The 23805-nt window shown below is 42.8% G+C and overlaps 1 protein-coding gene across 1 annotated transcript in view; it reads right to left on the bottom strand.

Annotated features, from left to right (window-relative positions):
• VSNL1 (visinin like 1) overlaps positions 1-21448 on the bottom strand; it is a 104801-nt gene extending 83353 nt beyond the window's left edge. The window contains exon 1 of the mRNA XM_089477637.1: positions 21188-21448. The gene's annotated coding sequence lies outside the window, so the exon portion shown is untranslated. The remainder of the gene's footprint in view (positions 1-21187) is intronic.
• Positions 21449-23805: the final 2357 nt, after the last annotated feature.

Below are 23805 nucleotides of genomic sequence, written 5' to 3'. Positions count from 1 at the left end.
CTACAATACCATTACCTCCAGCAGTGGGGGCAACAGTGGCTAGAAATTATGGGATTTGCTGCCCCACAAGTGTGGAGGGCAACAGGTCAGGGAAGGCTGCCCTATAGCAAGATCTCCTAATCAATCTCCACATTTTATGGCTATTATTTGTAAGAAGAAGCCACTATACTCTTAATTCATTTATGTTCTAAAGAAAGCCTTTAGCACTGCAACTGTCCTGTACTTGTTATGTTGTTACCAATGCAAGTAGAAATGAATAACAAGATTAACTAGTGTGTGTGTGTGTATTCCTATTGTTTATACGATTATAACAGGATAATTTATTTGTCTCCCAAATGTGTTGGATTCCAGCTTCCATCAACAACAGGCAACATAACCAATAGTCAGAGATCATGAGAACTGTAATCCAGTAATATCTGGGCAACTGCAGTTCCCCATCCCTGCTAAAGCGCCTTTTTTCACAGAGTATTTCATAGTCAAATAATTTGGTAGGAACTGCAGAAAATTCTATAAGACTTCCAAAACAATGGCAACCTAAATCAACTAGCTTCTGTCTCTCGCCAGATGGATGTCTTCAACAAATTATAATAACCACATCCTTTAATCTTCTAGTAATTTGTCTTCACTTACAGTCCAGACCAGGGTTGTGTTCCTGAGGCTTCCAAATGTTGTTGGAAGACATCTCCCAGTGTCACTCACTCATCATTGCCTTATTTCACAGGGCTGCAACTGGGATCTGCAGTACAACCTCTTGAAGGCCATAGTTCCTAACTCCTACCATAGATAGAAATACAATCCTTTTCACACATGTCTCCACGAGAGTCCAGTCTGTACCCTGCTGAACCCCAGTTCTCCATGAAAAACTCTTCTCCTTAATTTACATATTTCCTCCTAAAATTTTATCTTATCAGTATTGTTTTTATATTCTCCACTTCTTTTAAAATAATTTCTTAATAGCATGTGGTGACAAAATATACCCAAAACTGTGTGCAGAAACCTTTTTACAGTACAAATGCAAGACAGGGAACAGAGGGAGGGAAAGCATTAAAACATTACATGAAAAGCAAAGATCTGAAACAGCAGCAGTAGAAATAATGGGTAAAATCCAATATTAGTCGGCCCTAGCATTAATCCATTGAAATGAATGGTTCAGGCTCCTGAAATAATTGGATGACTAACGTATAATTTGCACTGCAGAATTAATGCTGTTTGACACCGCTTTAACTGCCATGGTTCACTGCTATGGAATTCTGGGAATTGTAGTTTTGTGAGATATTTAGCCTTCTTTGTCAGGGAGCTCCAGTGCCACAACAAACTACAAATCCCAGGATTCCATAGCACTGAGCCATTGCTGCAGAGGTCTAGTCCTCTCCATCTGAACAACAGCTGAGTTCTGTAGCTGAGATTTTCCTTAGCCCCTCACCAAACTCTAAACCCCAGGATTTAATAAAATAGAGCCATGATAGTTAAACTTGTATCCAACTGCTATAATTGTGTAGTGTTGATAGAATCCTCATGGTAACTCCAGGATTATGTCTACGTAATGTGTAAAATGGCCCTCATATGTCCGACGATAATCAGAGAGCCATTTCTGTTTATGGTTGTCAGCAGAGGATTACTCCGCTTATGATCATGTTAATCCTATGTTTATGTGTTTTAACCTATGTGTTTAAATGGTTTCATGTCTTTAGTTATATATTGTTTTTTAATATATATTGTACCCCATCTCCACCCTTGGGGAGAAGTAAGAAATAAATAATAATAATAATAATAATAATGACTTATGGAAAAATCACCATGGATAGCACGATGAGGATAGACTTCAGATTATCAGATGATCGCACTCAGCTGTTTCATATAGGACTATGATACATCTTTTAGCCTTCGATTAATGGATTTGCAATTTAAGAAAGGATGTTTTACCAAAGTCTGTGAACAGCATCCTGTGAGTGGGATGCATTGTTAATGTCAGAGTACTTGGCAAAATTCTTGCAGGCATTTTGTATCCCCTGGAAATGCAGAAGGACTATTAAAATCATACATATAAACCCATTTGCACCTGGACGTATTCCTCTGTGAGGCAAATAGCAGCTTCATCATTTTTCAGATCATGGAAATGGCTCAGGAGGAATGACTTAATTCCACCCACCCACTTGTCACAGCCCTGACACACTCCCCTTCCAAAAGCTGCTCAGTCGTGTATTGCTCAGATATCCATTACAAGACGTTTAAGATCTCAGAATATGGAATAACTCCAAGGCTGGGTTGGCTCAGAATGACTTGAAATGGCTCTTTTTGCTAGGACAGGTCTGCTTTGGCTGTTTGTTGTTGTGTGCCAGCAAGTAATTTTTGACTTATAGCAGCCGTAAGGCAAACATATCATAAGGTTTTCTGTGACTGAGAGTATGTGACTTACTGAAGTTACCCAGTGGGCTTCCATGGCTGAGCAGAGACTCAAACTCTGGTCTTCAGAGTCATAGCCCTACATTCAAACCACCACACAGCATGCTGGCTCAGCTTTTTAGCCATTTTAGGCATCACTACATATTACTGCTTCTGTCTAAATGATTTAAATAAATCTGTGCTTTGCCCCAAAACACGTTGTTTGGCTTTTCCAAGAAAAGTCTTCCCTTTCTAAACCCATGCCTGTTTGGTTCTGGGGAATTGGGAGACAGTGATTGTTTAAGATTAATCATTTCAATTAAAAGTGTGTATTCCCAGGGCTTCTGTTTAGTCAACCGGTTCTTTTAATCTTCCTTCAGAAAATTAACAGCTTTACCATCTACTTCACATCATTGTTATGCCCAAGATGGTAAGGGCAACCTGTTTATCCTGAGAGCGTGTAATGAAAACCTCTCCCCCCGTGTACCTATCCACAGCAAGGCTGAGAAAGACATTGAGACACCAAATTTGGTTTTAAACACCATGCATGTAACATTTATTGAATCACACAAGTAACACAACCATTGATTATCAAGAGCTCTTTCACTCACACATTCATACAATACTCACACACACTTTCCTTCCGCCGAACATTGATCAGTTGTTCTCGAAGGCTGGGGATGACACCGTTGCCGCGGATGGTGCCAACAAAATGGAGATGAAAGTCCAGGGTCTTTATACTTTTTCTTCTCTTGGGCTCTTGGCTGCTGAAGTCTTGCAATATTGCAGCCCATTACTCAACTTCCTCTTTTGGGAGGACAGACAGGTTGTTCAGATCAGTCCATGTTCAAAGCAACTCGTTCTGTTCAAAGTTCTCCATTGTCCTGTCAGTTCCTCATCATGGCGACTCAGGAGATAAGGTTCTTCCCGGTCATGGTTTGTCACACCTGGACGGCACCCCGCTTCAGCTTCCAAGTTTTCAGACTTTCCTCGCCTCGGTTGCCAAATACCTTCGTCACATCAATGCTTTGCGCGGAACCATCTTGTTTGTTCCTTTAGCTATGTTTAAAGCACAATTCCTTGGTTCTTCGGTTCTTCAGCTCTGGGTTTAAGTCAGAACTCACTCATTCGTCTTACATCATCGCTTTTCTCACCCATAGCCTGGTAAGCACCACACACCACCTACAGATTTTAACATCTTAAAGCACTAATCAATTTTGTGGATGACACTGTTGAAGACAAGGTTTAAAAAATATATATTGAAAGAGCCATGAAGGGACTGGACTGGCTTTCAGCTTTACTGAGCAAATTTATTCTGTTTTAGAAGGGATTGTCACTGAGCCACTAAGAAGAGGTTGGCTTAATTTGAAGACCACTAGGAAAATGGCTTGCAAATATAATAGGAAATTGTAAAAAATTACCCTAGCAGTAGCTACAAGGCTTTATATAGTAAAATACTTTCTTTTCATTCAAAATTAAGAGAAATTCCTCCCATGTGATAAACTCATAGGTCAGGCTTGGTGTCAGTTTCAGTTGTTGCATCCTGATAATGTGAACAAGATGCTTGCATGGGCCTATCCAATCACATACAATTGGACAGCATTGCAAGATGAGAGTAGAAGACACAGTGGAGTTTATCACACAGGAGGAATTTCTCTTAATTTCAAATGAAAAGAAAGTGAGGCCAGAAACCATTCACATGAATTTGTTAGTTCAGCGAATTTACGTGAATTCAAATTGCGTTTGAACTGACTTCCCATTGCCCGAAAATAGCTTGCCATTGCCTGAAATTGCGTGTGGTAGTCCATCATGCAATAACGTGAAACCCCATGATTGCGTTCGGATTGCCAGTGGATTATACTTCCAATTTCCCTTGTTTGAAAAAGTCCAATGTTACTGTGATTCAGCTCTTACCTTCATGACTTGCTACAATGTGTGTGTATGTGTCTTCAAGTCACCTGTCAACCAGTGGCAATCCCATGATTTTCATACGGTTTTCCTAGGCAAGAAATACGCAGAGATAGTTTGGCCAGTTCTGTCCTTTCAGATATAGCCTGCAGCACCTGCAGTATTCATTGGTGGGCTCCCGTTAGAATACTAACCAGGGCTGATCCTGCTAAACCTCCAAGCCATCTATTACCTTAGACAGTACTGCTGGAGAATATCTGTTCAGACATATTAACTTTTAAGCTGTGGAGATCCATTTTACTTCACATGCTTTTTCATACTATATAAACCAATGAGGAAAAGTCATGAGGAGTTTTGGAGTTGCATACCACCACTTTGTCATCAGAGTCAGATGAGACTCTAATGATGCTGATCTCATGCCTGCTTACTGTGATGACCTGCCTAGCTCACTGCTTCTCAGTCCTTCCAATGTGTTGGAAAGAAAATCATTCCTCCCCTCCAATGAACCAGGGGCCAGCATGCCAATCTAAAACAGCTATTTCTTCTTCTTCTAGAAACTTGACAGAGACCTGCAGCCAATGGCTCAGGGACCAGCAGCGGTCCATGGACCACCACTTTGAGGGGCAGTGGGCTAGATGAAGAATAGTAAACTGAATCAGGATAAGATGAAGGCTTTCTGAATTAATGGTTCCTAGACCTAGATATGCCATGTACTACAGTAGCAGCTGCACAGTCTGACTTATTAAATTCAAACTATTTTGGCCTTTTTGCCAAGAGCCACAGCAATAAGTACATTATTGCCTTGCGTTATTGGCCTTTTTGCCAAAAGCCACGGCAATAAGTACATTATACTTCACAGATATGATTGTTGTGTTTCATTTCAGGCACTAATAAACCAAGAGCTTACTACAAGAGGTGTTGGTGGTAGTTGCTGCTTTTAAATTGTGACTTATAACTGATAATTTTGAGCACAGTGAGCGAAAATAGACAAAGATGTAGAGAGTTACTTCACACTGTCAAATGTGATCGTGAAGAGCTTTCCAAGGTCTTAGTGGCTTTTATTTTACTGTCTTTTTGGGAGCAAACCTCAACAGATTGCATGCAACCCATGTTCTTAATTATGAGCTTTTATGAACAAGATGTTCCCATTTTACATTAATTTGGTCAAGATAAAAATCTTCTTTAAATGAAAAGATATTCCCTCAGACCTATTACTCAGAGAAAGACATCATTTTAGGTATAATGAGCATCACTTAATACAGAGCTTTTATTTTAAAAAGATATATGTGCTAGTCTATAGATGATCTTTATTTTAAAAAACCCTCAATGCCAGTAACATGCTGTCATGGCAAAAAGTGTGTTATAGAATATTGGAAGTATAGATATAGATCTTTTACAGAAATTCTACTTAATAACTACTTGGTTAAACTTAATTAAAGCAATACTATGGGGACCAGCTGGCTCAATGGTTGTTAATGAAACAGAAGTTAAATACATTTTTATCAGAAAGTATAATCAACCACTGGAACAAATTGCTGGGGAAAGTCAGTTGGGAGTCTTTTAAAAAGTGTATTTTAAATGACATGCTCTACAAAAGGTTTAATAACTTGTTTCAGCGAGCCAGTGAGGAATGCAGACAAACATTTTATAATAGTGGAACACAGAATCCTTTAAGTAGAAAGACTATCTTCTGCCATGGTACTTATTTTCTGGAATCCCTTCCTTAAACAAGTGCCACCTTCTTTTACTGTATTTAGGTACCAGGTCGTTGTTTAATTATTTCTCAGGACCATTTTTATTTCCAGATAGTTTTAGTGGGCTCTACCTTACTGTTGTTCGCAGTGCTCATTTCCATTTAAATTATACTTCTATGTGATGACACTCTATACTTAAATCTTTTGAAGCAAAGCACTGTGCGAAGGCATATATAAATACAAAATAAAATATAGTGGGTCCTTGGTATCTGCTGGGGCTTGGTTTGGTAATCCTCTGGATACCAAAATCTATGCGTATTTAAGTCCCCTTGTATCCAATGGCAGAGTAAAATGGTGTCCCTTATATAAAATGGCAAAATCAAGATTTGCTTTTTGGAATGTGTGTGTGTGTTGTGTGCATATATCTGTGGATATGGAGGGCCAACTATAAAAAAATGGCCTTGAATTAATTCTTTATTAACTGGAAGTTGAAAGTACTGTAAGAACAAAATGTCCAGAGTACTGAAAAGGAAGGTAAAACCCATATAATTCCCCATCTATGCCTGTAACCCCACAAATTATTATTGTTGTTTTAGAAACCAGAAGTGTTATGCTACAGCTGATTCTCAGCTATCTGTGCTGAGACCAGGGGTAGATTATGTGCACCAGAGATTTTTGGACTTTGGATGATGGCAAAATTCCCTTGATGGCCACAAACCACGACATCCAATGAATCCCCAGCTTACGCATTGAGTGGAGCTTTTCCAACTAACATTTTGGCCAGGAACCCAATTTTATGCCATCCACTGTTCCCATCCAGAGAACGAGGAGTAAAATCAGCCTTGCAAGGGAGATTGGGATTCAGATGCAGGACTAAATTACAATACTTTGTTGCCTAAAGTGGAACAGAACATGGGAGATAACAAACCCAGAACCCATTGCAACCAAGGCCTGATCTAGATGGGCCTTTGTGACGCCCCCATCACATGCTAGGGGTTGGCCGAGGGCGCACCGCCCATACGTGCCTCACCCCTAGCACATGACGAGGGCATCAAAATTGCGGCACCCTATACACACAGGTGCCGCCATTTTGACACGACAGACGCTTAGCATCCTCACATCACACCCCCGGCGCACTGCGACGTCCTTATGGCACCTCAGAAAGAACCTGCTTTTTGCGAGTTCTTTTTGCTGCATGTGGGAGCCGCATAGTTTGTCCGCTGCAGCTCCCTCGCACAGCAAAACAAGGTGTGGGCTGTATCCCGCCCAAGATGTTATTATCCGCCCAAGATATTATTATAATGATACCACTTTAACTGCCATGGCTCCATCCTAAAAAAAAAAAAATCCTGGGATTTGCTGTTTTTTGAGGGACCAGCATGTTTTGGCACAGAAGGCTAAAGACTTTCTAAAAGTACAAATCCCAGGATTCAACAGGATGGAGCTACAGCACCTAAAGTGGTGTCAAACAGCATTATTTCTACTGTGTTGATGCACCCTAAGAGGTGGTTTTGCCAGTTCCTTCCTTTGAAATACAGCCAACAGTATTTGGTATCAGTTGGTAGTCTCCCATCCAAGTACTAACCAGAGCTGTCCCTGCTTAGCTTCCAAGATCAGACAGAATCTAGTGCCTTTAGGATATTTAGGCATCTTACAGCTGGTGAATAATCCTAGCTCTGCTGCAATAAACAACAAACTGTTCCCATATATACCTTTTGGCTCTTCCAGTCTGGCCCAGTTACTTCAAAACATCACATTCTTCCTCATGCTCTCAGTGACTTAACTGTGTTTCCCCCACCTCTTTAATCCTCAAAATATCTTCTAAGGATATTTCATGCCAAGCTGCATTTTCACAACTGGATGTAAGGTGTTTTTTTGTTTTTTTTAAATAAATCCTCCATCATTTTTAAATTTGAGTAACATCTCCCAACCATGGTGCTGCTATATAAATCCCAATGCTGTGAGATATGCACCATCTGATCAAAGCGGACCTGAAGTCTGAGTATACAGCAATATGCCACCTTCTGCTTCTAGCTTTTCTAAAATAAGGCTTTACCTTTTCAAATGTGTGAACTGCAGTAGCTATCTTGTTGATTTTGCTTCCCAGAGTTGCAACACCACCGCTGTTACCAGTCCAAGATTGGCTGTCGGTGTAAAAGTCTCATTTAACTTTGAGAAATGCAAGTAGACAGCCCCTCAGTCATGGAAGAATAATAATCTGCAGCCTGTTTCACAATGTATTACTGTATATACTTGACTATAAATTGACTTCCATCAGGCATCACTGTTTGTGCTAACTCTAAAAATTGGATAGATGAGAGAGTAAAGGAGTCGGTGCTTCTTTTAGGTGCACTAAACACTCACTTTTTCACCACTCTACTCACAGAAGAGGATGGCTCCTTTTTATTTAAAAGTACAATAATTACACTCACCTGTGGATAAGCTGATCCAGGGTTTTTTAGGACAATTGTCTGACCAAAATTTCTAGACTTATACAAGAGTATATACAGTATTTTGTTGTTTATTATGCTATCTTAGATTATAACGTTTAAGTGGGCCCTGAAATTCTTCAGATCGAGTTCCTTTCCATCTGTCTCCTGATTCTCAGAAAAGTATGTCCTGTCATCCCAGCAGAAGCTGTTATTTTCCTTTCTCTTCCTTGAAAATTCAGCTATGTGTGTGTGTGAGATGCTCTTGGTCTTCATTCCTACCTTCATACCCAGCCCTTGTTACCTTCCCTTTTTACACCTTGATTTACTTTGGATTTGTTTGTTTGCTACCTTTTTAAAAACAATGGTATATAACCTCCCCCTGCCCCTCTCTTGCAGTGCCCTGTCTTGCCCCAATTGAGACTGTAACTTCACTGGGACAACAATTGCTGTGTGTTTGTATGTTACTCATTAAAGCACCATGAACATTGACAATATTGTATACTGGTACTTTAAATGGCTAGTCATGTGAGTACAAGTCTTGAATTAAGACACATAGCTGTCACACATGATTGTTCCAGATAAAGAAGTAAATATCCAAAAAGTGCTAATAAACTGGGAAGACTTTCATTGAGCCATCTGAGACCATAATATGTTCGACAGGAAAACCCAGGTGAATCGTCTTTCTGGAAAACAGAATCTCCAATCCTACTGCTCATGTCATGCATAGTTTATTCTGTCTTGGATACTGAGAGGCTTGACTGATATGCCAGTGGCATGGAGGCATGGCATACGCATGCTGACCTCCCCAACTCTGTCCCCATGCTGCCCACCTGATCAGACAGCAGGTGGCATCATGCCACATCTTTGGCGCAGCATTTACATGTGCTGCGCCGAAGAAGCAATGAAAAGCTGCCTTCACCGCAGCTAGCGTGCCCTTTCCACGGCACAAAGAGGGGCCGTTTTTTGTGGCTTCCTTTTGCCCTGTAGAAAGGCCAGACCGGGGCTGCAGCATGTAGTTGCTGTGGCCCCGATTCAGTGACAAAAGAGGTGGCTGCAGGCCACTCCAAAGAGGCAGTTTGTTGAGCCCCTGAGTCATCCTTCCCTGGCCAACCAAAGTGAAGCTTTTGGTTTAACCTCAGCAGATTGCGATCTTCTGGGGGTCCCATTTTAGCAATAGCAAGTACATTTCTATACCACTTATCAGTGCACTTAAGCCAGGGGTAGGCAACCTGCGGCCCGCGGGCCGGATGCGGCCCGACGAGGCCTTGGGACCGGCCCCAGCCCGGTCCTGCCACCGATTGCCGCCGGGGCCTTTGGCATCTCGTGCAAGGGGCATGGTGGGGCAATTGTCTATAGAAGCCTCAGAAACATGCATTTATCTTAACCTTTTTTTAAAAATCAGCAAATTTTTTCGCATGTCCTCCATTTTTTATTTAAAAAGTGCCCTCCATTTGAAAATTTTGTCCTACATTTGTCCCGGTTTATTTATTTATTTAATTTTTAAAAATTATTTAATTATTTATTTTTTGGCTTCGGCCCCCAGTTGTCTGAGGGACAGCAACCCGGCCCCCGGCTCAAAAGGGTTGCCTACCCCTGACTTAAGCACTCCCTAAGCGGTTTACAAAGCGTAAGCTAATTGCTCCCAACAATCTGGGTACTCATTTTAGCGACCTCCTCAGAAGGATGGAAGCCTGAGTCGAGCTTGAGCCCTTTTGCTGGTATTGAACTCACAACCTTATGGTTTGTGAATGAGTGGCTCCAGTACAGGCATTTAACCACTGCGCCACCAAGGCTCCTTTTATAGTGCGGGGGGGGGGGGGGGGAACCAGTTAGTAAAGCTTTCGTTAAATTGCACCTTTTGATGTTGCAGCTCATATTTGAGTAAGTTGTTTAAAAAATCTATCATCCTATATATAGAAAACTAGTGAAAAATGTTCGTTCTATCTTTTGTTCCAATGCAGTATATAAACATGGACCATAACACAGATTCCTGGTGTGACATGAGACAATACGAGAGAAGCTGGATGGCCTATACCTGCTTATATATTGGCCAGAATGGTGTAGTGGCTTGAACATTGGTCTACGACTCTGGAGATTAATCCCTGCTCGCCATGTAAACCCATGAGGTGACCTTTAGCGCGTCACAATCTCTCAGCCTCAGAGGACAGCAATGGTAAACTCCCTTTGAAGAAACTTGTCAAGAAAGGCCCATGGAAGGTTTGCCTTAGGGTTGTCATAAGTTGGAAATGACTTGAAGGCTTACAACAACAACAACACAGTTGGTTGTCTTGGTATCTACCTTGAGCATATGCATAACATTTGATATACTAATTCACAATACAATACTGCATTATAGGCCAAATCCATCCTTTAATGGGGGAAGGAGCACAATATTATTCACAACATTGTTAAGAACATTGCGGTGCTGTCCTGAAATATCCACAAACATTTAAATTCCTGATGGACCAAAGTTCTCAATGTGAAATTAAATGTAAAATGAGAAGGAGACATATTAGGAACAAGGCGAGGAAACCAATGGGCTGGGAAACCAAAGAAACGGTAGAGCGAGGAAGGTGGCAGAGTAGGTAGTGGGCTGAAAAACAGGGAAAAGAACATGAAGAAGAATGAGCTCTCAGAAACTGAAGGATAAAGAAGACAAGGACCTGAAGGAGGGAAATTCCATTAAGAGGAAATTGTGCCAAAACCTTACAGTGCTAAGATCATAAAAAGCTATAGAGACTTGGGAAGAAAGGGAGGGGGTCTAGATATAGACACAATAGCAACAACAGATGCTCAGGCAGAGAAGGCATAGGAAGGAAACAGTAGAGAGCAGTTAGGGTCCTGGGGAAAAGATGTTATGTGCCTTCAAGCCATTTCCAACTTATGGCAATCCTAAAACAAACCTATCACAGGGTTTTCTTGGCAAGGTTTGTTCAGAAGGGGTTTGCCAAGAATTAGTAGCCAATAAAACCAACCATGACACAAATCTCTTGTGAGAAAAGAAGCCAACAAGAATGGGAATGTTATATCTTCAGCCAGAATAGGAAAGCTGTGAGTTACACAGCATACAAAATGAATACAATTCTCCACTTCAACATTGCAAATGAGCTCAATTTTTCATCATCATCATCATGAAGAGTAGCAGAGTGGGTAAGGAGCAGACTGCGAAAATACAAAACACAGCCATTGCAAGCTGTCCCAAAGTGCTCAAGCTACAGAAAACCATTGGAAAACAGAGGAAAATAAGGGATGCCCAATCTGGTCAAGGGTAAAGCCATTCCACGTAAAAGCAAATACTAGGAGACTGTAAGGACTGCTTTGTGTATTCTCACAGGGCTATTTGAAATGGTGAATGCATATATTTATGGACACAGACTTGTATATTTATTTGAAAAATCAGCATCAGTGATGCAATGTGACACATTCTCCTGTAGGTTTATGAGGACAGGCATCTTTGACATCTACAGAAAGAGGAATGAGGTTATGCAATATGACAACAGACAAAATGCTGAACAGCTGGAGGAATCCACAAAGCTTAACTTGACCCATATATTAGACAACTAATTTTAAGTAGCACCTCACTGAATTACCCAAAGCTCTGATACTTTTTCAATAAAGTGACATAACTTTTATGAAAAAGGTCTTCCCCCATAAGTGTGGCTCTACACAACACTTTTAAAAAATTACAGGACACAGTATATCCAAATATATATATAACAAGTGAATCAATACACAATCAGTAAAAGATCTGATCTCTAAACACCTGCCTCATTACCTTCCTAAAATCACATTCTTTTTCCATTGCTGCATTAGCAGCAAGCAGGCCTTATGCAAAAATAGCCAAGGCTGCAATCCCACGCTCATTTATACAGGATCTCAACACACATTTATCTAGGATCTCTAGGATCTCCATTGATCTCAATGGAACTAACTTGATAGACATGTTTAGGGTTTCAGTGGAAGAGAAGAGTTTTTCTCTTTTTCTCTCTTCCTAGTGACACTTATTTTATTACTGTTTACTGGATGTGAAGGAATCCAGTGGGATCATATTCCACTACAGTAAGTAACACAGTTTCCTAGCTGATGCCTTTCTATCCATTCCAGTTGAAGCAATACTATGAAGTTAATTTTGTTGTTTTGAAACACTCCCTGTCAACAAAACTATGTTCACATTAAAACAGTAAATAACATTATGTAACTACGAGTTGGCAATAAATATAAGTTAACAACAGTATCACAAAGAATATAATTTGTGAGCAATTCATTTTACAGTTGTAAAGGTCAGCTGCTCGTCTTGCTCTCTTTGATTAACACTTTCTAACACAATGCTGTTCTAACACACCAATGGTATTTTTACAATTAATTCCTTTGTATAGAGAACTGGCACTGGAATCTCTTGAAGATCTGTAAGGACTAGTGAAAGATTATCTCCACTCCCATCTGATGAATAGAGTATAATGATTTGTTACTGCTTTGCCAAATGAAATCATCACGAAAAATGCAATTATCCAAACACCTCGCCTGAAAGGACAGCCATGGTTCACAATGAAAAGGACAAAAGTTTACACACTGAAAATGGACAGGATTTTAATATTTGTGGCTCTTCCGTCGCATCTTCATTTGTACCAGAATAATCATTGGTGCCTCTTTAATGTGAAAATATCAGAGGGCACATTAATTGAGATTAAAGGTTCATAGTGTGTGTACAGAAAACTGGGCAATCCCAAACAGGTCTTACCTTTTTTTTCATGTACACAAACACAAAAATGCACACACACTGCAGAGGAAATCAGTCCCTGAGTGCAGCAGTAGAAGCAGCAGCAGCAGCCGCCGCCGATGCAGGGAGAGTCTGGTTTGCTCTGCAGTGGCTGCGAAAAGAAGAAAGCCCTTCAGAGGCTGCTGTGATGACCAGAAAGAACTTCAGATTTCAAATTAAAAGAGACGGCTGCTTTTCTTCACAGGATAGAGATGCTGAGAAACAACTGTGTCCCATCGTGATGAAGCCCGCCATAGTGTTTGTTGTCTGCAAAATAACAAGATCCGAATTGCACACCTACTACTCTCACATATTTTAGACTGGAACTTTTATAGAGATAGAGGAATGGAACCACTCACTCCCAAGCATCGACTTTGTATTGTTTCTTCCCTGTCTAAGAGAGATGGATGCATGGAAATGTCATGGAAATGCTTTCACTTCCAGTCTCCTTCTGGTGCAGAGGGCTTTGATGGCTGGATGGTTATGCTCTTAAGGGAAAGGCAAAGCCAACTGTTAATAGCAAGGTCACTGGGGTCAACTGTGCAGAAAGTAGCATTGTGGTCAACAACTCTGTTCACAGCAGCGTCGATAATGATTTCATCGGAAAGCTGAATTTAACCAAGCGGAGACTCTTCCTCTGGTAGTTCACCTGCAAAGTCCTGAGTAATTGTTATGCCTGGCAGCACCACAAACTGACTGTCTCTCTTGCTGTTCCTCTCCCTCCTGACCTACCTTTCACTGTCAGGTCTGATCCCTCCTACCTCAGCTACCTTAACGCAGTTACATAAGGTTAGCTGCTGTGCTTTTCCCTGCCACCTTCTGTTCCTCAATCTGTGCATTTGGTGGGATGTCCCTGGTGTCAGAGATTATCATCAACATTTCTGCCACAGGGGACCAAGGAGCTCATGGTTTATATACCAAGCTACAGCATCTTGCACATTTTTTGCATCTCTAGCTCTTGGCTACTGGCTCTGTGGTTGTTGTTGTTGTCTGTTGCTGCAGTCCAAAAATAAAAATCCAAAGGGCTCCAGGTTGTCTGTCCCTTGGTCTCTAGAAATGGCGTGGGGCGATCTGCAGGATACGAATGTTGACTGCACTCCTAACAAGCACAGAGGACACAACGGTTGTGGGGACAGGATGGAAGAAGACAGAACCAAATCCTTCCAAACTAAGTTGTTTCATAGTTTTTTGTTGGCTTTTGGGGGTATGTGGCCATGTTCTAGAAGAGTTTCTTCCTGACGTTTCGCCAGCATCTGTGGCTGCCATCTTCCTCTGAAGATGCCAGCCACAGATGCTGGCGAAACGTCAGGAAGAAACTCTTCTAGAACATGGCCACATAGCCCAAAAAGCCCACAAAAAACTATGGATGCCGGCCATGAAATCCTTCGACTTAAGTTGTTTTATGTCTGACAGCCATTTCCCACAAAATAAATGGAAGCGAGGGCAGGGAATTATCTAGCAAAGGGCATCATGTCCACAGAGACGCCCGCCATAGCAAGAATCATAGAGTTGGAAGAGACCTCAAGCGTCATCCAGTGCAACCCAATTCTGCCATGTAGGAACTCACAATCAAAGCACCCCTTGTGACAAATGGCCATCCAGCCTCTGTTTAAAGGCCTCCAAAGAAGAGAGAGAGAGATGAAAAGTAAATTTGATCTGTCCAGACAAGAAAGCCCCAACAGGGAATGTCACACCTACACTGAGTAATCTGTGCGAGAGAGAACATATGTGAGAGAAGGAGGATTTCCAGCAATGGAGGTGAAGGATATGAAACCTTAGGGTGCATACACACAAGGGGCTCATGGTTGACGGAGATTTAAAAACCAAACACCACTGCATGTGAGGCAGAATATAAGGCTCTGGAGACTGACAAGAGTAAAGGGTGGAGTGAATTTCCTGGAAAGGGATGCATGGAGAAGCAGGAAGCATTTGCATTATTGTTGTGTTTGGTTTGGTTTCTGGCAGAGAGAGATGGGTTTAGGGAGCCAAAAGCAGGGAAAGACTGACAGCCAAGGACTTTGGCTTACTCTGATCCCAGTCCTTTTTGCTCCACTGAGCCTGGACTCCCTCTGCCAAGTGGCCTCTCCAGCAACATCCTCCACAGCAGAGGAGGCTGCCATATCCAAGTGGGCAGGATGCATGTGGGCTTCCCAAGATGACTTCTCTTCCCCAGTGCTCCCTCCTTCCACCTCACTCCAACTCTGCCACTGTGGAGCAAATATGTCCCCATTTATCCTGCCTTGGGCTTTCTGGGCTGAGCAACAAAAGTCCTTTTAATATTTCAAGCAGAGGGAACAGAAACCTCTGGGGACCCTTCAGAAACAAGCCAGCCTTCCCTGTCATCCCAGGCTGCATCTGCAGTGCAGAAATAATGTAGTCTGACACCACTTCAACTGCCATGGCTGAACACTATGGGATTCTGGGAACTGCTGTGGCACCAGAGCTCTCTGACAGACAAGGCTCAATGTTTCACAGACCTATAAATCCCAGGAATCCACAGCATGGAGCCATGGCAGTTAAAGACTTGTCAACCTGGATGATTTCTGCATTGCAGGTGCAGCCTTCAGCTTCCATGGCTCCTTCCTATGGAACCCTGGAATTTGTAGTTCGTTGTGGCACCAGAGCTCTCTGACAGAGAAGACTCAATGTCTCACAAATCTATAAATCCCATGACTCCACAGCATGGAGCCATGGCAGTTAAAGACTTGTCAACCTGGATGATTTCTGCATTGCAGGTGCAGCCTTCAGCTTCCATGGCTCCTTCCTATGGAACCCTGGAATTTGTAGTTCGTTGTGGCACCAGAGCTCTCTGACAGAGAAGACTCAATGTCTCACAAATCTATAAATCCCAGGAATCCACAGCATGGAGCCATGGCAGTTAAAGACTTGTCAACCTGGATGATTTCTGCATTGCAGGTGCAGCCTTCAGCTTCCATGGCTCCTTCCTATGGAACCCTGGAATTTGTAGTTCGTTGTGGCACCAGAGCTCTCTGACAGAGAAGACTCAATGTCTCACAAATCTATAAATCCCATGACTCCACAGCATGGAGCCATGGCAGTTAAAGCCCTGTCAACCTGGATGATTCCTGCAGTGCAGATGCAGCCTTGATCTGCCCTGACTCAGTGCTAGGGAATATAGGTTTGTGAAACAATTCAGCCTTTTCAGTCAGAAAGACCCACAGAAAAATGCACAGCATGGAGCCGTGGCAGTTAAAAGCGCCACCAAACTGCCTTAATTCTGCAGTGCGGACGCAGCCCTAGGTTTTTTTTTTTGGGGGGGGGGAGGATGGCAGGAGGAAAAAGAGCACAGGGCCTACCCTGATTTACTCACACCCTTATCGTCCCCCTCTTATCTTTAATTATTTTAACAGTGTTTTTACCACAGTCATTGTTATGTTGTGTAATAATTATGTCAATTTGTTTTAAGGAGGGTGGGGATAGTGAGATCTTGTTTTGTTTATTTCATTGTATTGTATGGTTTTTACTGATGTAAGCCACCTTGATTTTGACTGAAGAGGCGGGATAGAAATAATAATAATAACAATATTTTATTGTATATTACAATATATAATAAATTATAATATTATTATTATTATTATTATATTATAATATATTATTATTATTATTATTATTATTATTATTGACACTGCCTTAACTCTGGCTAGGGGAGAGCAGCGCCAGCCCTCTCAGAGTAGCCAGCCTGACTGACTGAGGCCATTCCCTCAGCACCGCAGTCCTCCTCCTCCTCCCCCCTCCCCCCAACAGTCAGGTGTGACACTGCAGCGCCCCAACCGCCAGCCTTGCGCGAGACACCACCTCGCGCTCTGATTGGCTGCTGTGGAGGGGTGCCTCGCCGAATGGAACGCCCGGCTTTCCCGCGCGCGAGCCCCACAATCTTCTAGCGCTCTCTCTGCCTCAACCTGCTCCCTTGTTTTTCATTTGTATTGTTTTAGCCCCTCCGCGCGCTCCTCGAGCTCTCCCCCAGCCGGCCCCTCCCTCCCCGCCTCGCGCGCCTCTCCAGCCAATCAGCGTCTCTCTTTCATAGACACACACACATATACAAACACATTCTCTCTCTCGCTTAAGTCGCGTCTACAATATAGAAAAGATACAGTTTAAATCCCCCTCACACACACACTTTATTATAAGTGCTGTAGCTCCATCCTACTAGTTGTAGTTTTACAGCCAGAGAGTGCTGCTGGTGCAAACTACACCAAATCCCAGGCTTCTACAGGATGGCAGCTAAAAATAAACAAATAAATAAATAAATAGTGAAAAGTGGTGTCAGACTGCGTAAATTCTAGTGTGTAGATACTAAATAAATAAAAAATAGATACACCCTGAGTACTCCTCCTCCTCATTGTCCTCTATTTTTATTGATAGCCTTTTGGCTGAAGAGCGGGGTATACATTATTATTATTATTTACATATTACACTACAGTCCTAGGAAAGTGTTCAAGGGGGAAAAGAGTGGGCTCACTCTTCTTCTCTCTTTCCCCATTTCCTTGTTGTGATAGTTACTGTTGTGTGTCTTCAAGTCATTTCCCGCACTATCATAATAGGGTTTTCTTGGCAAGTTTCTTCAGGAAGAGTTTGCCTCTGAGGCTGAGAGACTGTGACTCGCCCAAGTCACCCAATGAGTTTTTAATGCTCCAGTGGAATCATAGAGTTGGAAGAGACCGCAAGGGCCATCCAGTCCAACCCTATTCTGCCATGCAGGAACTCTCAATCAAAGCATCCCCGACAGAAGGCCATCCAGATTCCAACTGCATTATTTCTGCAGTGTGGACGCTCCCTTTCCAGTTGGACTAAGGTCTCCCACACTGCAGAAATAATGCTGTTGGACACCGCTGTAACTAGAGAATCCTAGGATTTGTAGTTTGGTGGGGCACCAGCGCACGCTCTTTGGCTGAGAGACCTTTTGTCTAATTAAAAATAATAATACAGTCGGCCCTCTTTAGCCACAGATTTTTTTATTCACAGATTCAAGCATCCACGGCTTGAAAATATTGAAAAGTAGTATAAATTCCAAATATCAAACTTTGATTTTTCCATTTTTTATAAGGGGCACCATTTTGTTCTGCCATTATATTTAATGGGACTTGAGCATCCACGGATTTTGTTATCCACAGGGATCCTGGAACCAAGCCCCAGCGGATAACAAGGGTCCACTGTGATTGTAAGCCGCTCTGAGAGCCTTTAGGGCTGAAGGGCGGAGTATAAATACCGTAAATAAATAAATACTGTATAATAAAACTACAAATCCCAGGATTCCATAGGATGGAGCAGGGCTCCAGGAGACCTTGCAAGACTGCACACCCCAGGGATCCTTAAAGTGGGATCAGATCAAACCACATCTTTTCTACAGTGCAGAAGCGCCCACAAAGAGACGCCTCTCTCTAATAGTTCTTTGTGGGTTTTTGGGGCTATGTGTCCATGTTCTAGGACAGTTTATTCCTGATGTTTCTCTCTTGTCTTTTTCAAGGCAAAAACACAGAGGAAATAGTATCCTGGCTAAAGCTAAAGCATCCTCCTGGATAAATCTTCCCATTTATCCTAATGGCTTTGAGAGTTAGACACTGGGAGACCAGGGTTTGGTTTCTCATTCGTCCATGAAACCCACCTTGGGCAAGTCACACTCTCTCAGCCTCCTCAAGGGAAAGCAATGAACAAATCTTGCCAAGGAAAACCTCCATGATAGGTTCACCGTCCCTCTTTCAAATGGGTTTGACCTTTGGACTAGCAGGGCTCTGGGGACCGGGGTTCAAATTCTGGCTTGGCTATGTAAAACCCACTGGATGATCTTTGGGCAAGTCATGCTCTCTCAGCCTCCTCAGAGGACAGCAATGGCAAACTTCCTCTGAAGGGACCTTGCCAAGCCATCCCCATGATAGGGTCCCCCATAAGTTGAAAATGACTTGAAGGCACACAACAACCACAGGGTTGGGTGACCTTGCGGAGATCATTCAAGCTTGAACAAACAACAGCCACAGACCCAAAACCCAAACGACCTTTCTTTTGATGCCTCTCCTCTTAGGGGAAGAAAGGGGCTGTGGAAATGTCAGAAAGACTTTCATCTAACAGAAGAAGGAGATTGCAGAATCAAACATTATGATTCAGGGGCAAGGAGGGAAGATCAATATTGTCTTTGGATGTCCTTCCTGGGGATCATGGTGCTTTTGATCCCTCCGAAAAGCTTTGATCAGACTGGGGCTTCTCCCTCCTTTGGTGCAATGTTTTTTTTAATAGACAAGGAGACCCTTTCCCCCCGAATGTCGTCAAAAGGAAGGAGAAGGAGAAGGAGAAGGAAGGAAGGAAGGAAGGGCCAGCATCCAAAAGGAGAATGAGAAGACAATATTGTCTCCAGAAAGGAGAAGGAGAAGAAGGAAGGAAGGAAGGAGGAAAAGCTATCATCCAAGAGGAAAATGAGAAGACAATAATGTCTCCAAAAAGAAGGAGAAGGAGAAGAAGGAAGGAAAGAAGGAAAATCCAGCATCCAAGAGGAGAATGAGAAGACAATAATGTCTCCAAAGAGAAGGAGAAGGAGGAAGGAAGGGCCAGCATCCAAAAGGAAAATGAGAAGACAATAATGTCTTCTAAAAGAAGAAGGAGAAGGAAGGAAAAGCCAACATCCAAAACGACAATAAAAAGGCAATAATGTCTTCCAAAAAGAAAGAGAAGGAGAAGAAGGAAGGAAAGAAGAAAAAGCCAGCATCCAAGAGGAGAACGAGAAGACAATAATGTTGCCAAAAGGAAGGAAGGAAGGAAGGAAGGAAGGAAGGAAGGAAGGAAGGAAGGGAAGCCAGCATCCAAAAGGACAATAAGAAGCCAGGCTGATTTCAGATCCAAAAAAATCCAAAGAGCAGATCAGTTGAATCAATGGGATTTACATTATGCATGGACAATATGCATGGTGCATTGGTCTAAACTTTGGAAGAGGACTCTGGAGACCAGGGTTCAAATCCCGGTTCAGCCATGGAAACCCACTGGATGACCTTGGGCCAGCCACACTCTCTCAACCTCAAAGGAAGACAGTGGCAAACCTCCCTTTGAACCAATCTTACCAAGAAAAACCCATGATAGGTTCACCGCCTTAGGGTCTCTGTAAGCCAGACAGGCAGCAACATACACGTAGTACAGATAAAATCATACAGTTATGGATGGGTTCACCACCTTAGGGTCGCCATGAAGGCACACAACAACAACAACAACAACAACAACAACAATGACAACCTCCTTCCAAGTTTGTCGGGACGCTTCCTGAAAACTCAAACGAGAAAGCTAGAGACCTTGTAAAACTACAAATCCCTGGATTCCTTAAGAAGGAGCCGCAGCGCTTAAAAGTGGGACCAGACTGCATCATTTCTACAACGCAGACGCCTCCCCCCCAAACTCTTAAATCCCGACCTCTAGCATCTAAATCCGGAGTGAGTCCCCGCTCTCCATCTCCATCCCTTCCAAAGGAGGAGAAGAGTCTGCAAACGAAGCCAAAGCGGTTTGACAGCCAATGGACACCTGGGTCGCTTCCAAGGGGCCAACTTGGCCAGATCCTCCTCTCCAGATCTGCATCACCATAAAAAAGAGGGGTTCAAAGATCTATTTATAAGGAAATGAGGGAGATATATATATATATATATATATATATATATGGCTTTTGCAAACCAAACCACCTCTTTCTCCTTCGGATACCTTTCTTCCTTTGCATCCTTTGCAAACACCTTTTTACCTTTCCTCCCTCACTATCCCTATTTTATCCCTTGCAAATAACAAGGCACTACACAATACAACAGCAGCAGCAGCAGCAACAATCCCATACAATGCCAACTTAAGTTGCGCCAAGGGGAAATATATATATATATATATATATATATATATATATATATCCCAGAAAATCTAGGACTCTTCTTTAAGATTTACTCAAGCAGACTTATTTCCCATTTCATCTATGGAAGCACACTTTTAATGCACCCCACCTTCACCCCAGAGAGAGTATAACAGAGTAGCAGCTCACTTACTGCGGTCCTCGAAAAGGGGGGGAAAGGGTGCAAATTTCTGGCTTGGATAATAATACTGAATTGGAGTCTGCTTAAGGCTGTGGAGTGAATGGGTCCGTGCTTTTTCCCTTGTCTCTGCTGATTTAAATCCCTTTTGGGTCGCCTCTTCTTGCTTCAACCTCAGCCGCTCTGCGCTTCTGCACTGCAGCTCCAGCCAGGGATCCCAATTTGCAATTGCAAAAGAAGAGAGGTTCCCTTTGCAAAAGGATAGAGGCGCCCCCGTGCGCACGCGCGGGACGGCCAAGTAAATAAATAATTAAATAAATCTCTCCCTCTCTCTCCCCCCCCTTTGCCTGTAAGGCGCGCGCCCAGGCCTTCACTGCGCATGCGTGTCCGGCTAGAAGGGAGCAGGCGCAGTAGCCCCGCTTGATGCCTGTGGTCCGCCCTCACTATAGAAGGGCAATAAGAAAGAGAGGGAGGGGAACTGTCGAGGAGGATGCTGGTGTGGATGCTGGGATTTAATAGTCAAAGGGAGCAAGGCAGTGAGGCAAGACTGGAGGAGGGTCCTCACCGCCCAGGAGGACAAGACACCTGGAAATGGAGGACATGACCCAATTAAAAAGAGGCCAAAAGGCTTCATAGAAATATAAATTCATGCCTCTCTATCATGCTCAAGATCAGACATGCACAACTTGGCAGTAGGAAGGGGCCAACATTAAAATAGGTTAACTTCTTCGACTGAAACCAGGCAGGTTTATGGAGCAGCCTACTCCTCTTTCTCTCTAGTGTGTGCGTGTGTTTGTGGTTTTAAGAGCTTGCAAAGGGTGCCTTCCTCTGCCTTCCTCTGAAACCCAAATTCGCTGTTGACACACTTTCTTGCCTAAGTAATGTGCTTTTGACCCCTTGTTGTGCTCTCTGTGTGATAAGCATTAGTGAATGGGCTTGCTTTTCCGGGATGCCAACACTGTAACCATTTTTGGGATGGAAGCACATAGGTCCCCGTGTGATAAAGACCACAGACTTGCAGGAATTGCCAAGGAAAGTCAAGAAGAAAGTTCAAAAGTAGGCTTGATGCGGAACATAAAGAAAACAAAAATAATGACTATGGAGGATCTATGCAAATTCAACCAAGACAATGAGGAAATCTAAATAATGAGTACCTGTACCTAGGATCAAACATAGATCAGAACGGGGACTGCAGTCAAGAAATAAGAAGATGACTAGAGAAGAGAAGGGCAGCTATGGAGGAAATAGACCAGATCCTAAAGTGTAAAGCTATAACTCTGAACGCTAAGCTGAGAAAGTAAACAAGTCTATAAAAGCTCATGCTGCCAATTTCTTTCTTTCAGTTAGTGTCAAAGGTGCTACAAGATCTCTCTGCATTCTGATTTTACAGACTAACATGGCTATACCTTTGAATTGTGAACGCTAAAGTTAGAACTGTCCAAGCCTATGTATTCCCTATTACCATGTAGGGATATGAGAGCTGGACAGTGAAGAAGGCAGATAAAAGGAAGATCGGTGCATCTGAAATGTGGTACTAGAGGACAGTATTGAGGAGACCATGGACAGACAAAAAGACAAACAAATGAGTCCTTGAGCAGATAAAGCCAGAAATTTGTTTGGAAGACAAGATGATCAAATTGAGACAGTTGTACTTTGGCCACATCATGAGAAGGCATGATTCATTGGAAAAGACAACAATGCTAGGAAAGGGAGAGGACAACAGAAAGAAAGACTGCATGCTAGATGGATAGACTCAGTCAGAGAGTTCATAGGCATGGATTTGTAGGAACAAAGTAGAGTAGTGGGGTATTGGAGATGGCTCATCCATAGGGTTGCTATGAGTTGGGACCAACTCGAAGGCATTTAACAACAACCTCAAAATAAGCCTGGCTGCAGTAGGGCTCTTGAAAATACCAGGGATCCATTCTTACAGGGGACAATATCACATGACTGAAACTGGAAGTATAATCCAGTGTCATACTGAACGCAATCATGCATATTCACGTTATTGCGCGAAAGGTTATTACACGCGATCACTGGCATTCTGAACGCATTCCGAACGCAATCACACATCAATCCACAGTTAAGTAAATTAGGTGAACTAGCGAAGTCACAACCCCTGTTCCTAGGCAACTTCTCACTCAGTGCACTGTTGTTTGGTGCGATGTGCATGTCTCCTTTGGTCCTAGTCCCCCCTCCCAATCTGGAAGGGGGGTTTCCCATGAAGCCACGCTGCAATTCCGCTTCAATTTTGCTTCCGCTTGTCTTTCAGCATTGCTGAGGGGGGGCTGCTGCCTGCTAATTAAGAGTTATTGGACAACCACTATATTCACATTTCAACGTGACAAGAGTGAATATATGCTCGTTTTAACGTGAATAGAGCATGTTCTTTCAACCATTCTTCCCGCCCCCACCTCCAACCTCTTTTGTAAATTGTGGGGTCCCTTGATTCCTCTCTCTCCCTTGCCTAAATATGCTATGCTCCAGTCATCTGGAGTCTCACTGAGCATGCGCAAGGGTGCCAATTCGCAATTAAGAACCCACCAATGTGATGGCTTACTTTCCACAGAATCTGGGTCGTGTTCAGGGAGGCCATTACAGTGAATTTAAGGTGTGATAAGTAATCACGTAAT

This window comes from Sceloporus occidentalis, unplaced genomic scaffold (genome assembly GCF_023333645.1).
Source record: "Sceloporus occidentalis isolate IW3139 unplaced genomic scaffold, rSceOcc1.0.p SCAF_12, whole genome shotgun sequence".
Classification (NCBI taxonomy): domain Eukaryota; kingdom Metazoa; phylum Chordata; class Lepidosauria; order Squamata; family Phrynosomatidae; genus Sceloporus; species Sceloporus occidentalis.
Note: the sequence above shows the minus strand (reverse complement) of the source record. Positions and strands in the feature narration are given on the sequence as shown.